This window comes from Equus przewalskii, chromosome X (genome assembly GCF_037783145.1).
Source record: "Equus przewalskii isolate Varuska chromosome X, EquPr2, whole genome shotgun sequence".
NCBI classification, from domain to species: Eukaryota; Metazoa; Chordata; class Mammalia; order Perissodactyla; family Equidae; genus Equus; species Equus przewalskii.
This window is the reverse complement of record NC_091863.1, coordinates 88228779-88254590: the sequence shown is the minus strand read 5'-3', so window position 1 is coordinate 88254590 and position 25812 is coordinate 88228779. Positions and strand designations below refer to the sequence as shown.

General features: G+C 39.3%; 1 protein-coding gene across 2 annotated transcripts in view; it reads left to right on the top strand.

Moving 5' to 3' along the window:
- ACSL4 (acyl-CoA synthetase long chain family member 4) overlaps nucleotides 1-25812 on the top strand; it is a 151036-nt gene that overhangs the window by 8816 nt on the left and 116408 nt on the right. Inside the window, exon 2 of one of the 2 annotated variants that reach the window (XM_070603846.1) lies at nucleotides 17026-17138. The gene's annotated coding sequence lies outside the window, so the exon portion shown is untranslated. The remainder of the gene's footprint in view (nucleotides 1-17025; nucleotides 17139-25812) is intronic. The other variant, XM_070603851.1, reaches the window with a different exon arrangement.

Below are 25812 nucleotides of genomic sequence, written 5' to 3'. Positions count from 1 at the left end.
ATATTTATCTCTTCATGCTTCTAAATTTGCTACAGTTTATGCACATGTACCTATTCCACTCTTTTTCATACAAACAGGAAACAGAACAGCATTGAATTTTACAGCATCAATGCAGCAATACCTTCAAATCTCTGAGAGAAAATTATTTTCATCCTATAATTCTGTACCCAGTGAGGTTAGACTTAAGTCACTTTTAGTCTTTCAGGGATATGAAGGGACTTAAAGATTTTGCCTCTCATTCATCCTCTGATTTGAGACTACTAGAGAGTTTTCTCCAGCGAAATGAGGTAGTAAAACAAGAAAGAAAACGTGGGATCCAGTAAACAATGGCACCAACACTGTAAGGTAGTGGAGGGAAGGCACAAAATGACAGCTGAGCAGCAGGCCTGGGGAACAGTCCAGTTTAGACCAGGCAAATGAGCAGAGGGCAGCTCTGAGAAGGAAGTTTCCAATAAATGAAATGAAATTGTTATATTATCTGATACACCTGGGGGACCAGCAAAAAATTTTGGTAGACATTTCACCGATCTGATGAAGCATTTTGATAGGTAAGTAGAACCTAAGGAAATGAAAAAAACTGTAGGAACTCTAGGAAAAACAAAAGGGTATACAAGAAAGGAAACATAATCATAGATCTATTTGCTTCAACAATGAAAGATATTTACACTGCCATAATAATGTAAATACTGACCACCGATTTAACAGAAATGAATTGGGAGGGTGGGAGATATGCTCAGGTATCAAAATAGGAACTCAATAGATAATGTAAAAAACTGATAAGAAAATAGCAATATAAGCTTACAGATTACATATAGAAATATATAGGTAAATATAAGAAGACCTCAGTTAAAAGTGTTGTAAGTGGTTGTCCCTGAGAAGTGTGACTGGAGGATGAAGAAGGGAAAGAGATTACCACTTTTCATTTTAAGACTTTGAGTACTATTTTATTTTTTAGATTTGTTCCTTTGTTTGTTTATGTCGTTACAGACTCAAGGATTCCTATTTTACCCATGATTTCTAATCTCTTACTACCATTTATTTATTTTTAAATAACACTTTTAATGTTGAGATAATTTTAGATTCACGTGCAGTTGTAAAGAATAGTAGAGACCTCTTGCGCTTTTTACCTGGTTTCCCCCAAGATAGCATCTTGCAAAATTATAGCACACTGTCACAACCAGGACGCTGACACTGATCCAGTCAAGACACAGAACGTTTCCATTATCCTCGTGTTGCCGTTTTATAGCCACACTCACTTCCCTCATGCCTCCAACCTACTCCATAACCTCTGGCAACCACTAAACGGTTCTCTATTTCTATAGTTTTTGTCATTTCAGGAATGTTATATATAGAATCATACAGCATGTAACCTTTGGGATTAGCTTTTTTCATTCAGCATAATTCTCTGGAGATTCATCCAGATTGTTGTGTACACTGATAGTTTGTTCCTTTTTATTCCTGAGTAGTGTTCCACAATGTAGATGTGCCAGAGATTGTTTAACAATTCTCATGTTGAAGGGCATCTGAGTTGTTTCCAGTTTGGGCTTATTACAAATAAAGTTGCTATAAACATTCATCTACACACTTTTGTGTGAACATAAATCTGCATTTATCTGGAACAAATGCCCAGGAGTGCAACTGCTGGGTCATAGGGTAGTTGCATATTTAGTTTTATAAGAAACTGCCAAACTGTTTTCAAGAGTGGTTTTACCACTTGAAATTCTTACTAGCGATGTCTGAGTGATCCAGTTTCTCCACTTCTTTACCAGCATTTCATGTTGTCACTATTTTTTATTTTAACCATTCTGATAGGTGTGTGGTGATATTTCATTTGATTTTAATTTACATTTCCTTAATGGTTAGTGTTAAATATCTTTTCATGGGCTTATTTATCATCTGTATATCCTCTTTGGTGAATCTGTTCATGACTTTTACCCATTTTTGAATTGAATTGTTGGCTTTTTTACTGTTTATTTTTGAGAGTTTTTATATATACTAGATACCAGGTCCTTGTCAGATATGTGTTTTGCACATATTTTCTCCTACTCTCTGACTGATCTTTCATCCTGTTCACGGGGTCTTTTGAGGAGCAAAAATTGTTAGTTTTGATGATGCCCAACTTGACAATTTTTCCTTTCATAGGTCATGCTTTTGTTGTCAAGTCTAAGAGCTCATTGCTTGGCCCTAGAGCCCAAAGATTTCCCCCTTTTTGTTTCTAAAAGTTTTGTAGATTATATTTTAAAATGACATCTGTGATCCATTTTGGGTTAATTTTTATATAGGGTTTGGGACTTAGGTTGAGGCTCAGTTTTTTGGATGTCCAGTTGTTCCAGCACTATTTATCGAAAAGGCTGTCTTTCCTCCATTGAATTGCTTTTGTACCTTTGTCAAAAATCAGTTGAGCATATTTTTGGGTTCCTCGTTCCGTTCCATTGATCTGTGTGTCTATCCCTCCACAAATACAATACAGTCTTGATTGCCGTGGTCTGGTAGGTTGAATAATAGGCCCCTCCCAGATGTCCATATCCTAACCTGTTACTATGTTACCTTACATGGTAAAAGTGACTTTACAATTGAAAGGAATTGAAGAAGACATAAAGAAATGGAAAGATATTCCATGCTCATGGATTAGAAGAATAAACATAGTTAAAATGTCCATATTACCTAAAGCAATCTACAGAATCAATGCAATCCCAATCAGAAAACCAATGACATTCTTTATGGAAATAGAACAAAGAATACTAAGATTTATATGAAACAACAAAAGACCCCAAATAGCCAAAGCAATCCTGGAAAAAAGAACAAAGCTGGAGGCATCACAATCCCTGACTTCAAAACATACTACAAAGCTACGGTAATCAAAACAGCATGGCCCTGGGGCCGGCCTCATGGCCAAGTGGTTAAGTTCTCCTGCTCTGCTTCAGCCCCCCAGGGTTTCACTGGTTCAGACCCTGGTCACGGATGTGGCGTGGCTTATCAGGCCACGCTGACGTGGCATCCCACATGCCACAACTAGAAGGACCCACAACAAAAATATACAACTATATATTTGCAGGGGAGAAAAAGCAGAAAAAAAAAAAAAACCCAGCATGGTCCTGGCAGAAAAACAGAAACACAGATTAATGGAACAGAATTGAAAGGCCAGAATTAAAAACACACTTCTATGGACAGCTAATCTTTGACAAAGAACATACAGTGGAGAAAGGAAAGTTTCTTCAATAAACGGTGTTGGGAAAACTGGACATCTATGTGCAAAAGAATGAAAGTAGATCATTGTCTTACACCATACACAAAAGTTAACTCAAAATGGATTAAAGACTTGAATGTAAGACCTGAAACCATAAAACTCCTAGAAGAAAATATAGGCAGTACACTCTTTGACATTAGTCTTAGCAGTATCTTTTCAAAGACTATGACTACTCAGGCAAGGGAAACAAAAGAAACAATAAACAAATGGGATTATATAAGACTAAAAAGCTTCTGCAAGGCAAAGGAAACCATCAACAAAACAAAAAGATAACCCACCAACTTGGAGAAAATATTTGCAAATCATATATCCAACAAGGGGTTAATTTCCAAAATATGTAAAGAACTCCTATAAGTCAACAACAAAAAACAAACAATCCGATCAAAAAATGGGCAAAGGCTATGAAGAGACATTTTCCAAGATATACAGATGGCCAACAGGCACACAAAAAGATGTTTAACATCACTAATTATTAGGGAAATGCAAACCAAAACTACAATGAGATATCACCTCACACCCGTCAGAATGGCTATAATTAACAAGAGAAGAAATAAGAAGTTTTGGAAAGAACACGGAGAAAAGGGAACCTTCATACATTGATGGTGAGAATGCAAACTGGTACTGCCATTAGGGAAAACAGTATGGAGATTTCTCAAAAAACTGAAAATAGAAATATCATATGACCCAGCTATCCCACTGCTGGGTATGTATCCAAAGATCTTGAAATCAACAATACAAAGAAACTTATGCACCTCTATGTTCATTGTAGCATTATTCACAATAGCTAAGATGTGGAAGCAACTCAACTGCCCATCGACTGATGATTGGATAAAGAAGATGTAGTATATATCTACAGTGGAATACTACTCAGCCATAATAAAAGATGAAATCATGCCATTTGTGAGAACACGGATGGACCTTGAGGGCATTATGCTAAGCAAAATAAGACAGAGAAAGACGAACACCCTATGATTTCACTCAAATGTGGAAGATAAACAAACAGATGCATAAGGAGAACAAATTAATGTTACCAGAGAGGAAGAGGGTGGGGGGAAGCCGAAAGTGGTAAAGGGGCACATATGTATGATGACAGATAAAAACTAGGCTATTGGTGATGAGTGCAATGTAGTCTATACAGAAACGGATATATAACAATGTACACCTGAAATTTACACAATGTTATAAGCCAATACGACCTCAGTGAAATAATTTTTTTTGAAAAGAGACTTTGCAGATGTCATTAAATTAAGGATTTTGAGATGAGGAGATTATCCAGGTGGGCCCAATGAAATTACAAAGGAGGCAGGAGGATCAGAGTCAGAGAGTGGTGACTTGATGATGGGAGCAGAGATTAGAGTAAATGCCATTGTGAGGAAGGGGCCACAAGTCAGAAATGTAGGTGACCTCTAGAAGCTGGAAAAGGCAGGGAAATAGAGTCTGCCCTAGAGCCTCCACAAGGACCACAGCCTTGCTGACGTCTTGACTTTGGCCCGATGAGATTGATTTAGGACTTCTGACCTTGACAACTGTAAAATAATAAACTTATGTTGTTGAAAACCACTAAGTTATGGTAATTTGTTCCAGCAGTAGTAGGAAACTAATGCAATGTCTTAAAATTGGATAGACTGATTCCTCCTGTTTTATTCTTGGTTTTCAAAATTGTTGCACCTATTCTAGTTCCTTTGTCTTTCCGCATAAATTTTATTTATTTTATTATTTTTTTTGAGGAAGATTAGCCCTGAGCTAACATCTGCCGCCAATCTTCCTCTTTTTGCTGAGGAAGATTGGCCCTGAGCTAACAACTGTGCCCATCTTCCTCTACTTTCTATGTGGGACACCTGCCTCAGCATGGCCTGCCAAGTGATGCCATGTCCGCACCCGGGATCTGAACGGGCAAACCCCGGGGCATGGAAGGGGAACGTGCGCGCTTAACCGCTGGACCACCGGGCCAGCCCCTCCACATAAATTTTAGATTAATCTTCTCTATATCTACAAAAAGAACCTACTGAGATTTTGATAGGCATTTCATTAAACCTGTATATCAATTTGAGGAGAAGTGACATCTTTACAATTGTGAGTCTCCCAATCCAGGAATACAGTGTGCCTCTCCATTTATTTAGATTTTCTTTTATTTCATTTATCAGCATTGTGTAGCTGTTAGCATACAGGTCCTGTACATATTTTATTAGATTCACACTCAATTTTTCTTTTTTTTCTTGAACAATTATAAATCTTTTTTGGTATCCATTGATAGTGTATACAAGTACAATAGATTTTTTTCTGTTTATCTTGTATTCTGCAAACTTGAACTCACTTATTATTTCTAGGAGCTTTTTGTAGATTCCTTGGGGTTTTCTATGTAGACAATCATTTCATCTACAAATATTGGCAGTTTTATTTCTTCCCTTTTAATCTGTATGAATTGTGGTAGATTGTGTTTTTTGAGGAATTGGTCCATCTCATCTAAGTTGCCAGATTTATGTGTGTAGAGTTCTTTCTAGCATTCCCTTATTATCCTTTGATGTCTGCAAAGTCTGTAGTAATATCCTTTGTTTCATTCCTTTTATTAGTAATGTTTATCTTCTCTCTCTTTTCTTTGCTAGTCGTCCTAGAAGTTTGTCAATTTTATTGATGTTTTCAAAGAACCAGATCTGTGTTTCATTGATTTTATCGATTGCTTTTCTGTCTTAAATTTCATTAATTTTTGCTTTTAACTTTATTATTTCATTCCTTTTGATTGCTTTGTGTTTATTTTGCTTTCATTTATCTAGGTTCTTGAGGTGGGAGCGCAGATTATTGATTTGAGACTTTACTTCTTTTCAAATGTAAGCACTTAGTGCTATAAATACCTCTCTCGGGACTGTTTAGCCCATGTCCCACAGATTTGGATATATTATATTTTCATTTTTGTTCAGTTGCATGTATCTTTTAATTTCCTTTGAGATTTCCTCTTTGACTCCTAGATTGATTAGAGTTGTGTTGTTTAGTCTCCAAGAGTTTGGAAATTTTCCTGTTATTGATTTGTATTTTGTTTCACTGTGATTGGAGAACACATTCTATATGATTTCAATTCATTTAGATTTATTGATGTGTGTTTTATGGCTCAGGATATAGTACGTCTCATTAAGTGTTCTGCGGGTGCTTGAAAAGAGTGTGTATTCTGCTGTTGTTGTGTGGAGTGTTCCATAAATGTCAACTATATCCTCTTGGTTAATGGTGTTATTGAATTCTTCTATATCCTTGCTGGTTCTCTATCTAGTTGTTCTATCAGTTGTTGAGATGGGGTGTTGAAGTCTCCAACTATAATTGTGGTTTTACAGATGCTAGCTCAGGGTTAATCTTCCTGAAGCGAAAAAAGAGGAAGATTGGCAACAGATGTTAACTCAGGGTGAATCTTCCACAGGAAAAAAAAATTGTGCTTTTATTTCTTCTTTAAGATATATCAGTTTTTGCTTCACATACTGTGGAGCTATCTTTAGTGCATACACATTTAGGATTGTTAGTCTTCTTGATAGCTGACACTATTATCATTATATAATATTCCTCTATATCTCTGATCATTTTCTTTACTCTGAAGTTTACTTTATCTGATATTAATATAGCAATTCTTATTTTCAGTTGAGTAATATTTGTGTGATACAACTTTTTTTATCCTTTAACTTTCTACCTGCCCATATCATTGTATTTGAAGTGAGTTTCTTTTAGATAGCGTATCGTTGGGTCTTATTTTTAATTTACTCTGCCAATATCTGTCTTTTAATTGGTGCATTTAGTTTCTTTACATTTAATTATTGATATGTTAGGGCTTACCTATGCTGTTTTATTTCTTTGTTTGTTTTCTGTTTGTTCTCTTAGTTTTTCATCTTTCTTTTTTCTTTTCCTGTTTTCTTGTGGGTTACTTGAACATTTATCAGAATTCCATTTGATTATCTTTGAATATATATATTTTTTAGTGATTGGTCTAGGTCTTACATTATATATACATAACTTCTCATGAGTTCCTAGGGTGATTATTTTATCAGTCTGAATGAAATGTAGAAACTTTACCTCCGGGGCTGGCCCCGTGGCCAAGTGGTGAAGTTGGCACTCCACTGTGGTGGCCAGGGTTTCGCCAGTTTGGATCCTGGGAGCAGACATGGCACCACTCGTCAGGCCACGTTGAGGTGGCGTCCCACATGCCACAACTAGAAGGACCTGCAACTAAGATAACAACTATGTACCAGGGGAATTTGGGGAGATAAAGCAGAAAAAAAAAGAAACTTTACCTCCTTTTATGTCCCTTTATCTTCTCCAGTTTATAATAAAATTGTCTTAAATGCTTCCTCTATATACATTTAGAACCACATGAGACAATGTAATAATTTTTGTTTCACCTATTAAATATAATTTAGAAAACTCAAGAAGAGAAAGCAAGCTTACTGTATTTACCCATATTATTTTTGCTTACTATGTTCTTTCTTCCTGATATACCAAGATCCCTTCTTTTATTGTTTCCTTTCTGTTTAGAGAACATTCAACAGCCATTCTTTTAGGTTAAGTCTGCTAGCAGCAAATTCTCTTAGTTTCCCCACATCTGAAAATGTCTTGATTTGCCTTCATCCCTTGAGGATATTTTTTGTTGCATATAGGATTCTGGGTTGACAATTCTTTTCTGTCGTAACACGTAAAATATTGTATTACTTCTTTCTGGCCTCCATGGTTTTTGATGAGAAATCAGCTGTCACTTAAATTGTTTTTCCCCATAGGCAAGGTGTTATTTTTCTCAGGCTGCTTTCAAGATTTTTCCTTTGTTTTCAGTTTTCATCAATTTAATGATGATGTGTCTCTGTGTGGATTTCATTTCAGTTACTTTTGTTTGCGGTCTGTTTACCTTCTTGAATCTGATCTGTAGGTTTAAGCCTCTTGCCAAATTTGGGATATTTATAGCTTTTTTGAATACTGTTTTAGCCTTGCCCACTTTCTCTTCTCTTTCTGGAACTGACGAAATGAATATTAGAAGTTTTGCTATAGGTCCATAGGTCTTTCAATGTCTGTTCTTTTTCTTTTCAGTCTATTTTCCCTCTGTTGTTCAGACTGACTAATATCTTTTGTTCTGTCTTCCAGCCATGGATTATTTTCTCTGTCCCCTGCATTTTGCTGTTGAACCCATCCACCGAACTTTTTTTCTTGATTATAGCACTAAGTTCTAAAATTTGTTTTTATTAAATTCATTATGTCCTCTATTTTTTTCTGAGATTTTCTATTTTTCATTTGTTTCAAGTGTTTTGTAATTGCTTGTTGAAGCATTTTTGTCATAGCTGCTTTAAAATCTTTCTCAGGTAATTCTAACATCCTTTTCATCTCAGTAATGGCATCTATTGATTGTCTTTTGTCATTCAATTTTTGAGATCATCTTGGTTCTTTTTTAAAGATTTTATTTTTCTTTTTTCTCCCTAAAGACCCCTGGCACATAGTTGTATATGTTTACTTGTGGGTCCTTCTAGTTGTGGCATGTGGGACACCGCCTCAGCATGGCTTGATGAGTGGTGCTGTATCCGCACCCAGGATCTGAACCAGTAGAAACCTTAGGCCACTAAAGCAGAGTGTGTGAACTTAAGCACTTGGCGACAGGGCCGGCCCCCCCATCCTGGTTCTTTTTTTTTGAGGAAGATTAGCCCTGAGCTAACATCTGCCGTCAATTCTCCTCTTTTTGCTGAGGATGACCGGCCCTGAGCCAACATCTGTGCCTATCCTCCTCTACTCTATACCTGGGATGCCTGCCACAGCATGGCTTGTCAAGTGGTTCCATGTCCGCACCCAGGATCCAAACCGGCGAATTCTGGGCTGCCCAGAAGCAGAATGGGTGCACTTAACCACTGGGCCACTGGGCCAGCCCCCTATTTATGTTTGTTTTATATTTAATATCCAGGGTTTTTAGTTGTACTTAGCCAGAAAAATAGAGAAAAGTACAACTACTCCATCTTCTGAGAAGCAGAAGTACCCAGTCTTTTTTGTAAATATGCCCAAAATGGTTTTGATATACCTGTCTATACCTATATCTCTAAAGAAAGCCATCGAATGAATTTACAGCTAAAGTCTTTTCCCCTCCTTTTAGGAAGTAGGGATATTAGCAATCATTGTATTTACTTAAAGCTGTGCTCAAGTCACTAAAACAGGTGCTCAATTTATCTTTGTTGATGTTAATGGAGTTCCTATCACTAAGCTATTTCCTAAGTTACAAGTTGATTAATATTTCTCCTCTGTATTCTCTCATACTGTAAGATGTGCTTGGGGGAAGAATAACCTAGATAGAGTTGTTGAATGGTATCTGCAAAAATACTGGATACATTGGATAACTATCTGAAGCCCTAATTTTGAAAAGACATGATCTAGAACAGGCACTGATAACAATTTCTAGCTTTTATCAGATTTCACTGCTTATGTGTATACAAGTTCTGCTATAACATAATGATATGATTTATTTAATTGGAAAAAAAGGGATAGTTATATGTCTGGCATTTTTTATCAGACAACAAGCTCAAATGCCAGACTGTCTTTGTCAAAACCAGACACCTGGCAACCCCAGAACTTCACCAGGGAGGGCCAGATGAACTGGAGCAGGGGAGGCAATCTGGGAAGTTTCCAGGAAGTGAAATTCAATAAGCATTTATTGTGCAATGAGAGGACATCTGGACTAGTGTACAGGACATTGGTAAAGTCTAACAATAGGCGCCAAGTAAACAGCCATTGGCATCAGAGGGATCTCACTAGGGACTGTAGGTGTGTCCCCCAGTAGCCTGGAAGAACATTTGGCTACAACCAAAGCACTGGGATGATATGAGTATCAGGAAACAAGTAGAGAAGACTGAAGTTCGAGCAGAGACAACAGAGAGAGAGGAATGATGGGGCCCCAGGTCTAAAAAAAATTAGATTTCTGAGATGACTAAACCAAGTATGCAGAAATAAGGGAGCAGGTTGAAGACCAAGTTAAAAGTAACAAGGCAAGATTCTATCGAAATCTGAGTACAAAGAAGCCAGACTCTTCCTTCTACTCCAGCGACGTTATATGAACCTTGTATACCAACCCACTTAAGCCTGTGCTGTGATTGGGTGGAAAAATAGTGGGAGGCTTCTGCACTCACTTTGTCTCTAGGATTTCTTCATGTTTGACCCCATTCACTCAGCTATCCTTTACTCCTTAGTTTGTTGTTATTGTGTGTATTTATTTTGTTTTGTTTTGCCCTTAGTCTGATTCCAGACTTGAGCTCTTTCACTCTATTGAACCTACTGGAATGTTGCCTCCGTATCTATACATACTGCTCTGGCTTTGGGTCATGGCACCCTCCAGGACCCCTGGAAAACCTGGCTATGCTCTCTGGCTCTTCACACTATAGCCACAGGGAAATTGTGCTCTGTTCTGGTTCCACTAAAGTCATCCAGTTGGTCCTACGCTTTGCCCAGCCCCCATTTGACAGGAGAAAGGGATCCAATACAGACTAACACCACAGTTGGCTTCCTGCTGAGACACCAGAGCTACTGGCTTAGGGCTCCTTAAATCACTTTGACCAATGTCATTGGTCCCTGTGACCAGGATGGGGCTGTGTCTGTAGGTGGGATTTAAATGACCCAGTCAGGCCAACCATTTCACTTTCCTCCTACTATCTTTTTTTTTTTAAGATTTTATTTTTTCCTTTTTCTCCCCAACGCCCCCCAGTACATAGTTGTGTATTCTTCGTTGTGGGTTCTTCTAGTTGTGGCATGTGGGACGCTGCCTCAGCATGGTCTGATGAGCAGTGCCATGTCCGCGCCCAGGATTCGAACCAACGAAACACTGGGCCGCCTGCAGCGGAGCGCGCGAACTTAACCACTCGGCCACGGGGCCAGCCCCTCCTCCTACTATCTTTAAAGCTCAATATAACATTTAGATAACACCACCTGAAAGTAATAATTGTTAAATCACTCTTGCACATTTTTGACAGCATGCTATACTTAATAGAAAAACTATATGTGACAATTATCAGGTTACTAATGCAGAGTTACAAAAACATTTCTCATAGAATGCCCAAGACTGACCTAAGACTGCACATGGGCTCTTGTCTTAATATGTCCAGACATTGGTGGGAAAGGCTGAATGAATAGGGGAAGGACAGCAAAAATGAAGGGGTGTATGTTTACTAGGAGCACCTAGTGAGCGACATTGAGGTCTAAGAATCAGTGAAAGTTAAGTAATTAAAAGCCTGTGCTGGGGCTGGCCCCGTGGCCCAGTGGTTAAGTTCTCACACTCTGCTTTGGCAGCCCAGGCTTTCACCAGTTCGGATCCTGGGCACGGACCTAGAACCATATATCAAGCCATGCTGAGGTGGCATCCCACATAGCAGAGCCAGAAGGACCTACAACTAGAATATACAACTATGTACTGGGGGGCTTTGGGGAGAAGAAGAAAAACGAAGAATATTGGCAACAGATGTTAGCTCAGGTGTCAATCTTTAAAAAAAAAAATATCCTGTGCTTTTGGAACGACCTTCCTTGCCATGTTACCCCAGCACCAAAGTACCAGAATCTTCCTGCCAAAGACTATGCTTTGTCTTGCCCATATACCCACATCTCAGCCAGGAATTCCAAACAGTGATTCTCATCTACAGGGCCTCAGCAAAGTTTTCCAGGATTGTCTCTTACTTTAGCAGGAATGATACTAAGTTCCAAATCTCAGACAAGCTAGATCAGCATCAAGACCTTATTCATCCCTTTTACCTGTTGCCAGGACTTGTTGCCTTGTTCTATTCTTTGACACCAAAACCTCTAATCTGGTTTCTAATCTTTGTAACATACTCATCGCCTGAGTTACAAGTCTATTCTATCCAGCAGTGTTCCAGAATCGCTCTCTATTATAATTTTATACTTTCCTAAACGTTTCTTCTTGTCTGAGTATCTTATTCTGGCCACCATCTGGCTCTGCTGACCTTTGGTCTCTTGACCTGGTTCCGGACTTCCGGCTTTGTCATAATCATCTGTTGCTGGGATCTTCACCAGACATGTCCTGCTTGTATATCTAGCTTTCTTGGACATCTGGGCTTGACTTCTGTTTTTCAGTCCTAGACCTTTGTCCTGGTCCTTGATATTGACAGCATCCATGTTCTTAGTTTTGACACAAAACCAGCGTGGCTTTGGTTGTGCAGTAGGTAAATTGCATGGTAGGCATGCTCCTAAGCCCTTTCAGCATTCATATTGATGACCTTGTCTCCTATTTCAGGGACTGCTGTCTCATTTGTACTTCACTCATCCCTTCTCTGTCTGTACTCTTAGGTTATCCCATGTTTCCAACTTTTCTAGATTCCTTGTCTCCAACAAATATTATCTAACTTCATGTCCCAAGTTCTTACCTATACACTTTTAATAAACTAGTTCATGTTAATAGTTATGTGACCATCCCTTCTTCCCCTGCAAATCTGTAGGCACTTTAAGTGGGGACCTTATCTAGAAAATGTTTTTACTTGAAAGAGGAACTCTAATTGGGGGTAGGTGGATTGTCAGTAATGTAGGCAGTTGGGGAGAGGGTTTTGGGTGCCTGAGGCTTTGGGGCTCCAATTCAATCACATTAGCCTATCTATTTTTTTTTAAAGATTGGCCCTGAGCTAACATCCATTGCCAATCTTTTTTTTCTTCTCTCCAAAGCCCCCCAGAACATAGTTGTATATTCTAGTTGTAGGTCCTTCTAGCTCTGCTATGTGGGATGCCACCTCAGCATGGCCCAATGAGCGGTGCCATGTCTGCGCCTAGGATCCGAACTGGCAAAACCCTGGGCCAATGAAGTGGAGTGTGCGAACTCAATCACTTGGCCACAGGCTGGCCCCACCCTATCTATTTTTTAAATTTATTGTTTTTCTTTTTAATTGTGGTAAAATAACATATAACAAATTTGCCATCTTAATCATTCTTAAGTGTGCAGTTCAGAAGTGTTGAGTATATTCATATTGTTTATGCAACGGATCTCCAGAACTTTTTCATCTCGCAAAACTGCAACTTTATGCTCATTAAACAGGCACTCCCCTTTTCCTCTTCCCCCCAGCTCCCGGCAACTACCAGTAGTTTATCCACTTTTGAATGGGGTTGGCCTCTGCTTATAACAGGCTCAATCTGGATATTAAAGGAAGACCACACTCTGTTTTTCTTTTTAATCCAAAATGATAGGTGGAAGTTTTGGTAGAGGTGGGGGACCAATTCTACCACTTCCATTGCAACAGGCAGGAATAACCTAAGTAACCCTGCCAGTGACCCCTAGTTTTAAAATTTGATGAACTCTCTGGGCAAAAATGAATGCTGTAGAAGTCCACTTCTTAATAAAAGATTTCCTTTGATCTTGAAGGTGCTATGATTTTTCTCTAAATTGTAAGAATTCAGCTAGTTATCAACATAGGTCTTTCCTCTCCTCTTTATGTAGTTGACATTTTCAGAATATAAATGCAATGAGAGAGGTTTTAAAGTGCTGAGCACATTTCAACAATATAAAATAACACCATTAAGTCCATTTGGTGATAGATAGGAACTTTACATAGCCTTTACATAGGTATTTCACAATTGAATTAAGATGAAAGGATAAATATCTAAATATCTCCCAGTTAGGACATGAAACGCCTTTAGCATTAAGCAAAGAAAAAAAATCCCAAGAAAACAGAGGGGAAGTTCACCTGCCTAGAGGGTTTGGCTTTTGAACCACTAATCCAGTGAGGGAAGCTCTCAATCACCTGCACGTTTTACAATCCTAGAATAACATGAGCAAATCCCTAGAGCCAAGAAAAGGCTTTAAGATGGGAACCATCCAAAGATTTCACTTCCTCATACTTGCCCTGCAATGGTTTGAAAAAAATACCTTCGTCAGATATGTTAGCTTTGTTTTCTATCATTTTAAATTATATGGCTCGGATTTGCTTACCGTTCCAAGACTGCTTCTGATAGTAAACTCTCTCATATATAAATACTGCCTATATTAATTTTCTACTGGCACATGTGTGCTCCAACAGGCTCATTCTGACTTAATTTTCCAAAGCAAAGTCACAAATGCTCTCCAATGCCTATTGTTTCTTCACGCTGGGATATTTCGAAACATGAGGACTGCCTTCCATGGCCTACACTTTGAGACATGGGTGGCATCAGGACAGGGGTCGTTCAACAGAATGGGACTCACGAAGGTGAGGAATCAGATATTAAAAGCCAACACAGAGAATCGGTTAGAAGTCCAAGGAATTAGACAGGGTGCGAGGGCTGCAGTAGTTCTTAAAGAAGATGGGGAAGGATCTCAAATCCAGACAAACATGGTATTCAAAGAGCAATGACCATGAGTACCTCAGAACCTTCTTGTGTCTCAGCTTTGTTATCTATAAAATAAAGGACTCAGATTAGCTAATGTTATGTTTGAGTTGTTTGCCCCAAAAAGATATGTTGAAATCCTAACAAGCAGTATCGCAGAATGTGACCTTATATGGAAATAAGGTCGTTGCAGATGTAATTAGTTAATATGAGGTCATACTAGAGTAGGATGGACCCTTAATTCAATATGACTGGTGTCTTTATAAGAAGAAAAGAGAGACACCCAGGGAGAACTCCATGTGAAGATGGAGGCAGAGATTAGAGTTATGAAGCTGAAAACCAAGGAATATCTGGGGCTACCAGCAGCTGGAAGAGAAAAAAATCTCCCCCTAGGGGCTTTGGAGTGCGAGAGAATCAATTTCTGTTGTTTCCAACCATCCCAGTTTATGTTACTTTTTTACAGCAGCCTTAAGAAACTAACATGGTCAATAGCTAAGTTCTCTTTCTCCAGTAACACTTTTTGATTCTGATTTAGAAAAGCATTTCTGGAGGATATTGTAGCTTAATAGCACTAGACACATTTAATATCCACTGAAACACAGATGGATTTTCCAGGTAGCCTAACAAAATTTATGTTGATCATAACTTTTCAAAACTAATTTTGGAGAAAACCACATCTTGCCTAAAAGGTGACACTTTATTCAGATCCATGAGGAGAAAGCAATGTTTCCAGACTGACATGTTATGCTGCAAGAGAACATGCTTGTTCTAGGTCAATAAAATTAATGCTTTCTCAAAAGGCCTTAAGCAGGGGAAGAAAGGAATGTAAAAGTCTGTATGATGTCTCAGGTTGAAGTCAAAGAGGAAGCAAGAGAGGGAGGAGCCTAAATCTGCAGTCATGAAAAGAAAATTGGAGGAGCTAAGAGAACAGACTCCTTTTCATTTGAGTCATTAATCCCTTTATTAATTGAGTCACATAATCCCTCAAAAGACCAAATTCAGGACCCAGAATGAGGAGCATGGAATGTGTGCAGATATAAACAGGGAAAAAAAAGATAAGCAGCCATCTTTCTTTGCCTTGATTCATAATAGCAATTAATGACGATGACGATCAGGATGATAATTGTTGTGAGAAGCAATCTGCCATAATCCCTGAGTGTCCCCACATGCTGGTGCTGGCTATGCCAATAATGCAAAGCCCTGACTGCTCTTTACCTGGGCCATTTCTCAGAGTCATGTTTTCAGCACACAACCCTGAGGGATGAGGCAGTGTTTCTTTCTGGACAAAGAGCAGGCTTTCTTACTGCTTACTATAAGAGCTATGAATTCCCCAAGCTCAGTGTTCCTCAACAATGATGCAAGCCCACTATGCGCTCAGCACCTACCTGGCTTCCTGTGTGTCATCCCTGTGGGAATTGAGGGCAAAGGTAACCAATGCAAATATGCAGGTGCTCATGTTGCTTGCTGTGCTGTGAGTGAAACTCTTTAGCTCTGAACCATGTCTTCTGCCAGCATCCATGAACCTGTAGCAAGCTTATTTGTTAGCTTGTAAGTAGGGTAAAATCCTAGATCCTGACAATAATAAGATACGCTGTCCCCATCTACTGTGGTTACTAATAGTAGTAGATAATACTAATTTTATTTATTTATTTATTTATTTATTTATTTGTTGAGGAAGATTAGCCCTGAGCTAACTGCTGCCAGTCCTCCTCTTTTTGCTGAGGAAGACTGGCCCTGAGCTAACATCCGTGCCCATCTTCCTCTACTTTATATGTGGGATGCCTACCACAGCATAGCGTGCCAAGCAGTGCCATGTCGAAACCCGGGATCCGAACCAGTGAACCCCGGGCTGCCGAAGCGGAACGTGCGCACTTAACCACTGCGCCACTAGGTTGGCCCGATAATACTAATTAAAAAAAATAATAACAATACCACTTATCGAAGGTTTACACTATGCCAGGCACTACTTTATATACTTTACATAGATTGTCTCATGTCATACTCACAACAATCTTACTAAGAAGTCAAATGACTTACCCAAGGTCACATACTCTCAAGGTATCCTGACCATTATCATTACTGTTGTTTCTTCCTTGCTAACACCCTCCTTTATTTCTTATTTCTACCTTCTTATTGGAATTCCTTATTCCAATGAGGAATTGGATCGATCAAGAAGACTATCATGCAAAACTCACTCCCTTAGAAAGCTCTTTTGGATCTCACTTTCCTTCTTCTCAACTTAGTGGCTAATAGCCCAGACTCTGGAGCCAGTCTTCACTCACTAGTTGGATGACCTTGGGGCAAGTTATTTAATCTCCCTGTGTCTCAATTTCCTCATTTGTAAAATGAGGGATAATAACAGTACCTGCTGCATAGATTTGTTGTGAATCTCAAGTGGGTTAATATATGTACAGGGTTTACAGTAGTGCCAAATACATAGTAATATTTCAATTAAAATAGCCAGCTTTCTTCTCATTCTATTTTCTTTTCTGAAGGCAGAATATTCCTGAATCATCTTGTCTACCATATAAATTCCTGATTGATGGTGATCGTAGTAATCATCTTCACTGTCGTCAACATCTTCAATTGAGTGCATAGCATTTACAAGGTAGGTACTATGTTTGCATCAGAATAATATCCTGTTTCAATCAAAGAATCTATCCTATCAAAGACCCAACACTGCTACATGCAACAGGGAATGCAAAGCAAGTCGAAGGCATGTCCCTGGCCCTAAAGAACCTTACAACCTATCTGATGAAATGAAATTAGCACACATGAAATCATTAGAGGGGGATAGATAATGTTTGGTATGAGATTGCTAACATAAAATCATATAAGTACAATATGAATTTAGAGAAGAGTGACAAGAATGTGGCTAAAGCAGGCAAAGAAGTAAGAATCATACTGAGTCTTAAAGTGTGGGCAACATTTCCTCTGGTGGAGGGGGAAAAGGTGAAGACCTTACATTTAATACTTTCTAGTTTGTACAATGCTTTTCCATATATATAGACTCATCATATCCTTGTGGCAAGGCCTTAGGGTAAACAGGGAAGGCATTTTTATTCTAGCCCATAGGTGAATCCTGATGCACAGAGTGGTAAGTAACTTGCTCACGGTCTAGAGTCAGTAAGTGGAAGCCACTTACAACTCCAGCTCCAGCAAAGCCTCTGCCTACGAGGAGCTTGTAGCCTTTTTTTTGGTGAGGAAGACTGGTGATGGGCTAACATTTGTTGCCAATCTTCCTCTTTTTGCTTGAGGAAGACTGGCCCTGAGCTAACATCTGTGCCAATCTTCCTCTATTTTGTATGTGGGAGACCACCACAGCATGGCTTGACGAGCAGTGTGTAGGTCCACGTCTGGAATCTGAACCTGCGAATGCCAGGCTGCCAAAGCAGAGCATGTGAACTTAACAACTACGCGACCAGGCCAGCCCAAGCTTATACCTTTTAATCATGACTCTCCTACACATATAAATTGAACACGTGTTAAAGATTTTATTTAAACTCATCATTAATGAGAAAACTGGTAAGATGCTACAACCAGTTTAAAGAAGTTGTCAAAGATGCACACATTTATATGGAGTAAAGAAACGTTGAAATGAATTTAAAAATAGATGGGAAACTGGCTTTTTCCATAGGGAGAGGGGATGGGAAGTCGACTGAACCTCCACTAAAAAGAATTTATTTGTATGTCTATGGACAAGAATTATTTTTTCATTGCTACCAGTTATCTACAACTTGCAGAGTTTTAAAATAGCTCAAAGAAATTGAAAGCCTGGAATTAGATAACCCGAAGAATCTGCTCTAAAAAGTGCATAGGTTTTATTGGAGATACTCAGTAATCTTTTCCAATTATTACAAGTTTCCCTGTTCACCTGAGTTATGGACATAAACAGAATACAAATGAAGTAATAGCAAATAGCACAAGGCCACAGGATTAGAGGTGGGGGTTAGGGATACCTGGCACCATACCTTGGGCTCTCAAGCTGGTCTGGAGCTTTTTAGGTCCAGGAACCTAATCAAGGGTGAGAGAAGCCATTTTCTGTTAAGAAGAGTCATTCAGAGAGGTCTGCTCTAAGCTAAGCCAATTTTGAGTTCAAGGGAGGCTTGAAGGTTGGGTTTCCAAGTTGCTTAGTGGCAGACAGTGGTGGGTGCATTCCAGGCTGGCCAATTTTATAGCACCCAGATTCAGAGATTCAGATCATCATTTAATTAAGTTTAAATCTAGCACAGCACATTTTTTTAAAAGAAACTAGTAATTAATTTTATGAGGTTAACATGGATACACTTTCCTTACTGCCAGGAACTAGGGGTACCAGGTGAGCAAGGAAGATGTTTTATTGATGTCCTAATGGGGAGCTTGCACAGACATGCACTTATGAAAGTTACATTCATATCCATATATGTGAATATATGGCTCATCTCTTAAAATGTAATTACGTACCTATACAAGGTGATACAAACATTAATATATAAACTTGGCCTTACGCGTAGGCAACCACCTACATGGTGTGATCTGAAGGATGATTTAAAAAGCCTCTCTACTCCCAGATGTCAGCCTAGTGATCTGCCTTAATTTATGACTTCCCCATCATTAATATTACTTCTTTGGAGAAAGAGTTAGCTCCAGAAGACACATCTTAAAATGCAACAGGATCTTTTAAAGAGGACTAATAAAAAAGTGGGATGAAAGGTCTAGAATGGGGGCCGGCCCCGTGGCCGAGTGGCTAAGTTCGCGTGCTCTGCTTTGGCGGCCCAGGGTTTCGCTGGTTTGGATCCTGGGCACAGACGTGGCACAGCTCATCAAGCCATGCTGAGGCAGCATCCCACATGCCACAGCTAGAAGGACCCACAACTAAAAATACACAACTATGTACCGGGGGTCTTTGGGGAGATAAAGGAAAAATAAAATCTTTAAAAAAATAAAAAAGTCTAGAATGCAGGCAGAGAAGGCAGGCCTAAGAAGAATGCCATGAAGGCAGCTCTGGAAAGGGCCACAGGAGGTGCCATGGGAGCTCTAGGCACCTAGAAGGAGGATTAGTGACAAGGAGGGCAGGAAAGGAAGACTGGAATCATTAGAAGACAAAACTGACCATATCACAGAGTTATGATGTCCCTGTAACAGTATACAATGATACAAACACATTAAGAATTACTCCATGAAAACAAAAGAATTACTCCATAGAAGAGTTTAATTTCAAAAAGTCAAGTCACATACTGTATGAGAGGCATCTAATTTTCTTAATGTTATTATGCTGATAAAAAGTATTTGCCTGAGAACTGATAGTCTTGGACAAAAGCTGCAAATCAGGTATTACCAGAAAACAAGAGTAGAAGTGGGGAATCTGGTCCATCTTTCAAGGTTAAGGACTTAAAATCAAATAGCCAGGAGGAATAGCAAGACCACCATCAGCATCTTGATCATCCTAGGGATCAAAGTAGTTGTTAAATACCCATTGGTACATTGAGCGGTAGCAAACGAGTAAGCACGTGCATGACCCTCCATCCTCATGGGATTTATAATGGTGTAGACAATTCCATGGCACAAGTACAGTAAACAAATTCAGAACTTGAAAAATTAATAACTTACATTAATTTATTAATTACATATTTTCACTGAGCGCAATTAAGAAGGTAAGTGCATTTGCCAGAGTTGAGCAAAGAAGCTTGAATAAGGAATTACTGTCACTTTCTCAAGACTTGACTGGTGGAGATAAGACTTTCAAGAGCTGTTTAAATGATGGGGAAAAATGAAGCTCATAGAACCGGATTGGGTACCTTTTAGTAGAATCTTCAAAGGTGGGAATTAAATGAATGGATAAATGACACATTAGGGGAACCTCCATTCCCTTAACCTCACATTTCCTTCAGGGAACGTACACTGGAGTGACACCCATGCTCTCTCTCCTTGACTCTCCCTTATGCCCTATGAAGTAAAGACTTACCTGAGTAATGAGTTTTTGAGAAGAAATTGAGAATGCTCTGCTCTGCCATTTCCAGGTCTTCTGTCTAAGGGTTTTATTGTGGTCTGCTCTTAGCTTGTGGGAGCCAGTGACTAGGTGGTTGAGGCTCCCTAATTCAGGGGTGGGGGAAGGTATTAGAAAGACAGTTGAGATCGCACAACTCAGTTATGTCCTCCAGTACAGTTTTGTAACTGACATTTTGATCTCCTATCTGACTCTAGTGTCTGTGTCTTAGTTACTTTCAAATTAGGAAGAGAAAAAGGAATGTTATTGATCTCCTAAAACCCAACAAAGCAACAGGTAAATTTATCAGAGAGTAGTGAAGAGGGTTGATAAGAAAGACAGACAGAAAACTCTCGCTAACCTCATAAAGAAGCCAAACTTCACTATCTTTCATTTTCCTTTCTACAATGGTCATCACAAAGATATGCTATTCAGCCCAGTGCTTCTGAAACTATCTATAATGAGGGGCCTGACCCCAGGGCTGAGTGGTTAAGTTCAGCGCTCTGCTTCCGTGGCCCAGGGTTTCGCCAGTTCGCTTCCTGGGCGCTGACCTAGCACCACTCATCAAGCTATGCTGAGGTGGCATCCTACATACCACAACTAGAAGGACCCACAACTAAAAATATACAGCTATGTACCAGGGAGCTTTGGGGAGAAGAAGGAAAAATAAAATCTTTTTTTAAAAAAAACTATAGTGAAAAACCAGTGTTCCTTTCTTTCTTTTATTTAAAATTCCAATTCATCATGGAATGACGCTTTTAAAAAATACAGTAAGAGTGAATTACTATAAAATTATATTAAATAAAAACCAAAGACATACAAGATACAAGCCCCAATTTTTTAATAATTATGTTCAACAGACATAAAAAAATACTCTGTTACATTGCTATAAATATTTGTAAAAGCTAACTCTTAATTTCTGACTCATCTTATCACAGATCAGTAGCAAACAGTTTACGGACCAACACTGGTCTGCAGCCCACACTTTTTGGTAGCACTGATCCCTTCCCCTCAGTTCACAGAATCCTCATCCCCCTACGAAAATGAGACACAGAGTAGTACAGTGGTTAAGAGCACATGGTCTGGTAAAAGACTTCCAATTCCCAGTGAATGAGCGGTGGAGTCAATGTTAGTACTGCCCTCATAGTGTTGGCATGAGGCTTAAATGGGAATTTGTGTAAAGCACTTGACGGTGCGGAGGCTCTTGCAAGTGTTGAATAAATGTTATTATCATTCTGCACCAATCTTCATGTTGGATGGTACGCTTCTGCGTAGTGTTTTGGAAGAGACCTTAATGGGTGTAAATAAACATCCCCACAATTCATTCTTTGAGTGGGTCAGATTGCATTATCTTCTAATAATTGGGGTAAGTGGGTCTTTGTGTTTTCTTTTGCCCAGAGGCTGACAATCTGTGCAAGTGAGTGAAGAGGCTTGAAGACTGGCTCTCAAGGCTGCCTTGGTTCATCCTTGAGATGCAAACGTGACCCTCTTGGATAAGTTCTGGATAAACAGTTTAGTCGAGATCATAGTTGTAAATAGCCAAAAATGGTCATAGTCAAAGGTCTTCAGTGGATCACTATGTATGTCTCTGGGAACATTCGCAATATTTGCTAGTGTTGCTTATTGTTGTCTTCGAAAATACTGCTTCTGTTTCCTAAAGAAAAGAAGACCTAGAAGGCATTCAAGGAACTAGAACAACTTGGAGTCGGGAGGGGTGAGTTGGGGGTGCCCTGGAGCCTGTAATGTACCTGACTGAGTTGAGTCAGGAAGCAAAGTGTGCCAAATGGCCTTGTAACAGGGTCACACAGAGATTTATACTTGTCAGAGAAGTGGCTGACTGTTCCCATCCCCCCGCCTTGGCATTTCCTATTCTGCAATTTTCTAGTGCCAGCTAAATCCACTTCATTATTAAAAGAGTAATAATAAAGCTACACCTTAATGGCCTAGAACATTAACTGATTGTTTCCCCATGTCAAACAAACAAACACGCTTTTCAGAAAGGCAGAGCTAAAGAAAGTCTGATTTGCTCTCACTGTTCCAGTCTGTTCAGTCAGTAGGGCCAAAACTGAGGTGGTTTGGGTCATGGAGCTGTTTAGAGCGTGCCTCTGGCTTCAACGGTCCAACAGTTTCCTGTTCTGTGGTGAACTGAACCGACTTTATTTTTTCCAATTTGGTCTGGTAAGGCTACAAGTTTCATGTTCCAAATTTACTTTGAGGCACTGCAAAGTTGATTCCTGTGTGGTTATAAAGGGAATACTATCTACTGAGACGTACAGACCGAAATTCTTAGATATTAAATTTGTTTTTTAACAGAAGGAATAGGCTCAATGACATTTCTTGGTGGGGAGGAGGATGGTGGTGTAAATTCAGGGCTTCAACAGGTGGTATGTATGTTACATTCATCTCTGAATTTAATGATTATGAGGCCCCATGAATTCTCACAGATGGCAGGGAAGAGGGCCTAAGGACTACCAGAATGAAAGGAGATTTGTTACACTAGTATATTAAAAAGAAAGCTGAATGATGAGTAAGATATTCCTGCCCAGAAACAAGGCCATCTGGCAGGTCCTTAGCAGAATTGAAAATGCAACAAAGAATATTAATTATCAAATTCCTGTTCAAAATTAAAAGCCCTTCTTGTTCCTCACCTAGGGAGTAAAAACGGTGCATATTTACTTGGAATATAAACTGCAACTGCCTGTCTCACAGTCCTCACATTTTTTGAGATGAGCAGGGAGGGTTGCCATTTTAGCAGTTGAAATAAAATCACTCTCCCGCTGCTCTCACGCTCTCGCTGGGTGGTTTGTCATGCATTCGCATTGAAATGAGCCACTTCCTGGTGGGGAGCCTCACCTGGGAAATCTTGCTCTCTAGCTACATATTCAAATTCAGTTAAGGAGACAATGAGAAATATTAGAAGAGTCATTTAAGGGGAAGTTAGTCTTTTGACAAGACAGAACCAGAGTGTCCCCCAGGAGGCCTCATGGTTCCTTGTGTCATTTTCTAAGCAGGCACAGTATGAAGCAGCCACTAGTGAATGAGAACACCTTGGTTCTGATCCAATGGAGTCCTTGGATAGCTCAGGCCACAGTGAGAGAATACTTGGCTAAAATATCCTTGCAATCTAGAGCTGCCAAGTACACTATAGAATCCACAGATGTTCCTATGGCGTTTAGCCCCCACCTACACCCCCAATTTCATATGCCATAGATGATTCACCTGACTGTGTTCCTCCCACCATTTCAGCAATTTTTTTCGGTTCATTCATTTATGCTTCATATGAAGTGGCATTTAGTTGTGTGGGAGTCTTCTTTGGTTAATATGTGACAATCCTCTAAAGACTTTCAAGTCTTTATTTCTTTGTTTTTGGCTGACTGAACCTTCTCAGAGAGGATGAGTGAATGGTTTTAATATTCCTCTCTCTCTTGCCTCTTTTTGGTCCAGACCTCCTGAAGTCCTTTGACAGGTGATCCAGACCTCCAACCAAATTCTTGAATAGTCACTCCTTTTCCAGGGTCTTCATGATTCTTGAACTGGCCTAAGTGTGGGGTGAACCCTCTAGATACAGTAACTAGTACAAAGCATTTCTAAACTTTGCTTGACTTCCAGAGAAATTCAAGGGCCTCTTAAGCCATTCTTGGATCCAAAGATTTGGGATGAATATACTTAGTGATCTAAAAATAGTTCTGCAGCAGCAAGTGTAGCCACCTTGCTATGGAGATGAAGAGAAGAAATATTTATTATACTTAACCCTTATATAATGCTTTATAGTTTTCAATGTGTTTTAACATTGTCTCATTAAATCCTCCCAACCTGTGAGGTGAAAGAGCAGATATTTCCATAAAGAAACCAAAGTAAGAAGGTTAGGTCACATCCTCAAATGTATTATTCCAAATTATCTCAATTGGAAAAGTAATTTTAGCACAAAAAGGGATTTATTTGTTCACATAACTGTGGTACCTGGCAGAATTGAAAGGAGAAAAAGTTGCCAGGAACCAGGATCTCAGAGATTGGAATAAGGACTCAACATTGACAGAACTTTCTCTCCACTCATCTTTATTTCTTCTTGTCTCTGCTTGGATTCATTTTGTAGATAGGCTCTCTTTACATGGTGGGAAAGATGGTAGGTAGTAGCCCCAATCATATACCCTTACAACTCATGGTCAAAGTGAGGACTACTTTTATTTCAGACAATTTTGGATATGGATTCCAATTTGCTTAGCCTAAGTCATGGGCCCTCTCCCTTGGACGAATCATTTTTTCCCGGGAGATGCAGAGTTATGGTTGGGCCAGTCCTGGATCATGTGCCTACTCTTGTAGTCATACAGGGGTGGGGGCGAGGGTGGAGCCCTGTGATTAACAGCTTCATCAGGAAGACAAGGAATGGGGAGAGAGTTCTCTAAAAGGAAGGGGATGATGTTACTTGGCAAAGAAGAATGGGAAAGTGCGTGGGGTAGACAAAACCCACAACTCCTGCCCACTACAACAAAATTCTGAAAAATCCAGGTCACTCCAAAACACCACACTAGGAGAGAGTGAGGAGAAACAAACTGGTTGAACACACAGGAGAATGTTTAAGGAATTTCAGAAGGTTATTTTACAGCCCTTCGTCATTATTTTTGAGAAGTTATAAAGAAGAGATAGACCTAGAGATATGAAAAGTCTTTGTGCAACCCATAACTGAGAAAAGGAAACTTGTCCTGGGGCTGGCCTGGTGGCATAGTGGTTAAATTCATGCACACTGCTTCAGTGGTCTGGGGTTCGTGGGTTCAGATCCTGGGTGTGGACCTATACACCACACATTAAGCCAGGCTGTGGCAGCATCCCACATACAAAATAGAGGAAGATTGGCACAGATGTTAGCTCAGGGTCAATCTTCCTCAAGCAGAAAGAGGAAGATTGGCTACAGATGTTACCTCAGAGCCAATCTTCCTCACCAAAAAAAACACACAAAAAGGGAAATTTGTCTTGATAACAGTGATATTTGGAAAGTTAAGAGAGCAGGAGTTCTCAAATATTTGGGTCTGAAGAGCCCCTTATGCTCTTAAAAATTATAAGAGAATACCAAATATATTTTGTTTGTGTGATTTATAGCTATCTGCATTTATTAAATTAGAAATTAAAACTAAGAACAAAAATATTAGTTTATTAGGAAAATAATAATGAATAGTAATGAATTGCATGTTAACAAAAATAGCATTTTATGAAAAATAATTATAATATCTACTGCTTCATCAAGGACATTCTTAAGTGAAATGGCATTTCTTCCTCTTTACATGCATAGTGGTAAAAAATGAAATGACTGATAGTATGGTTT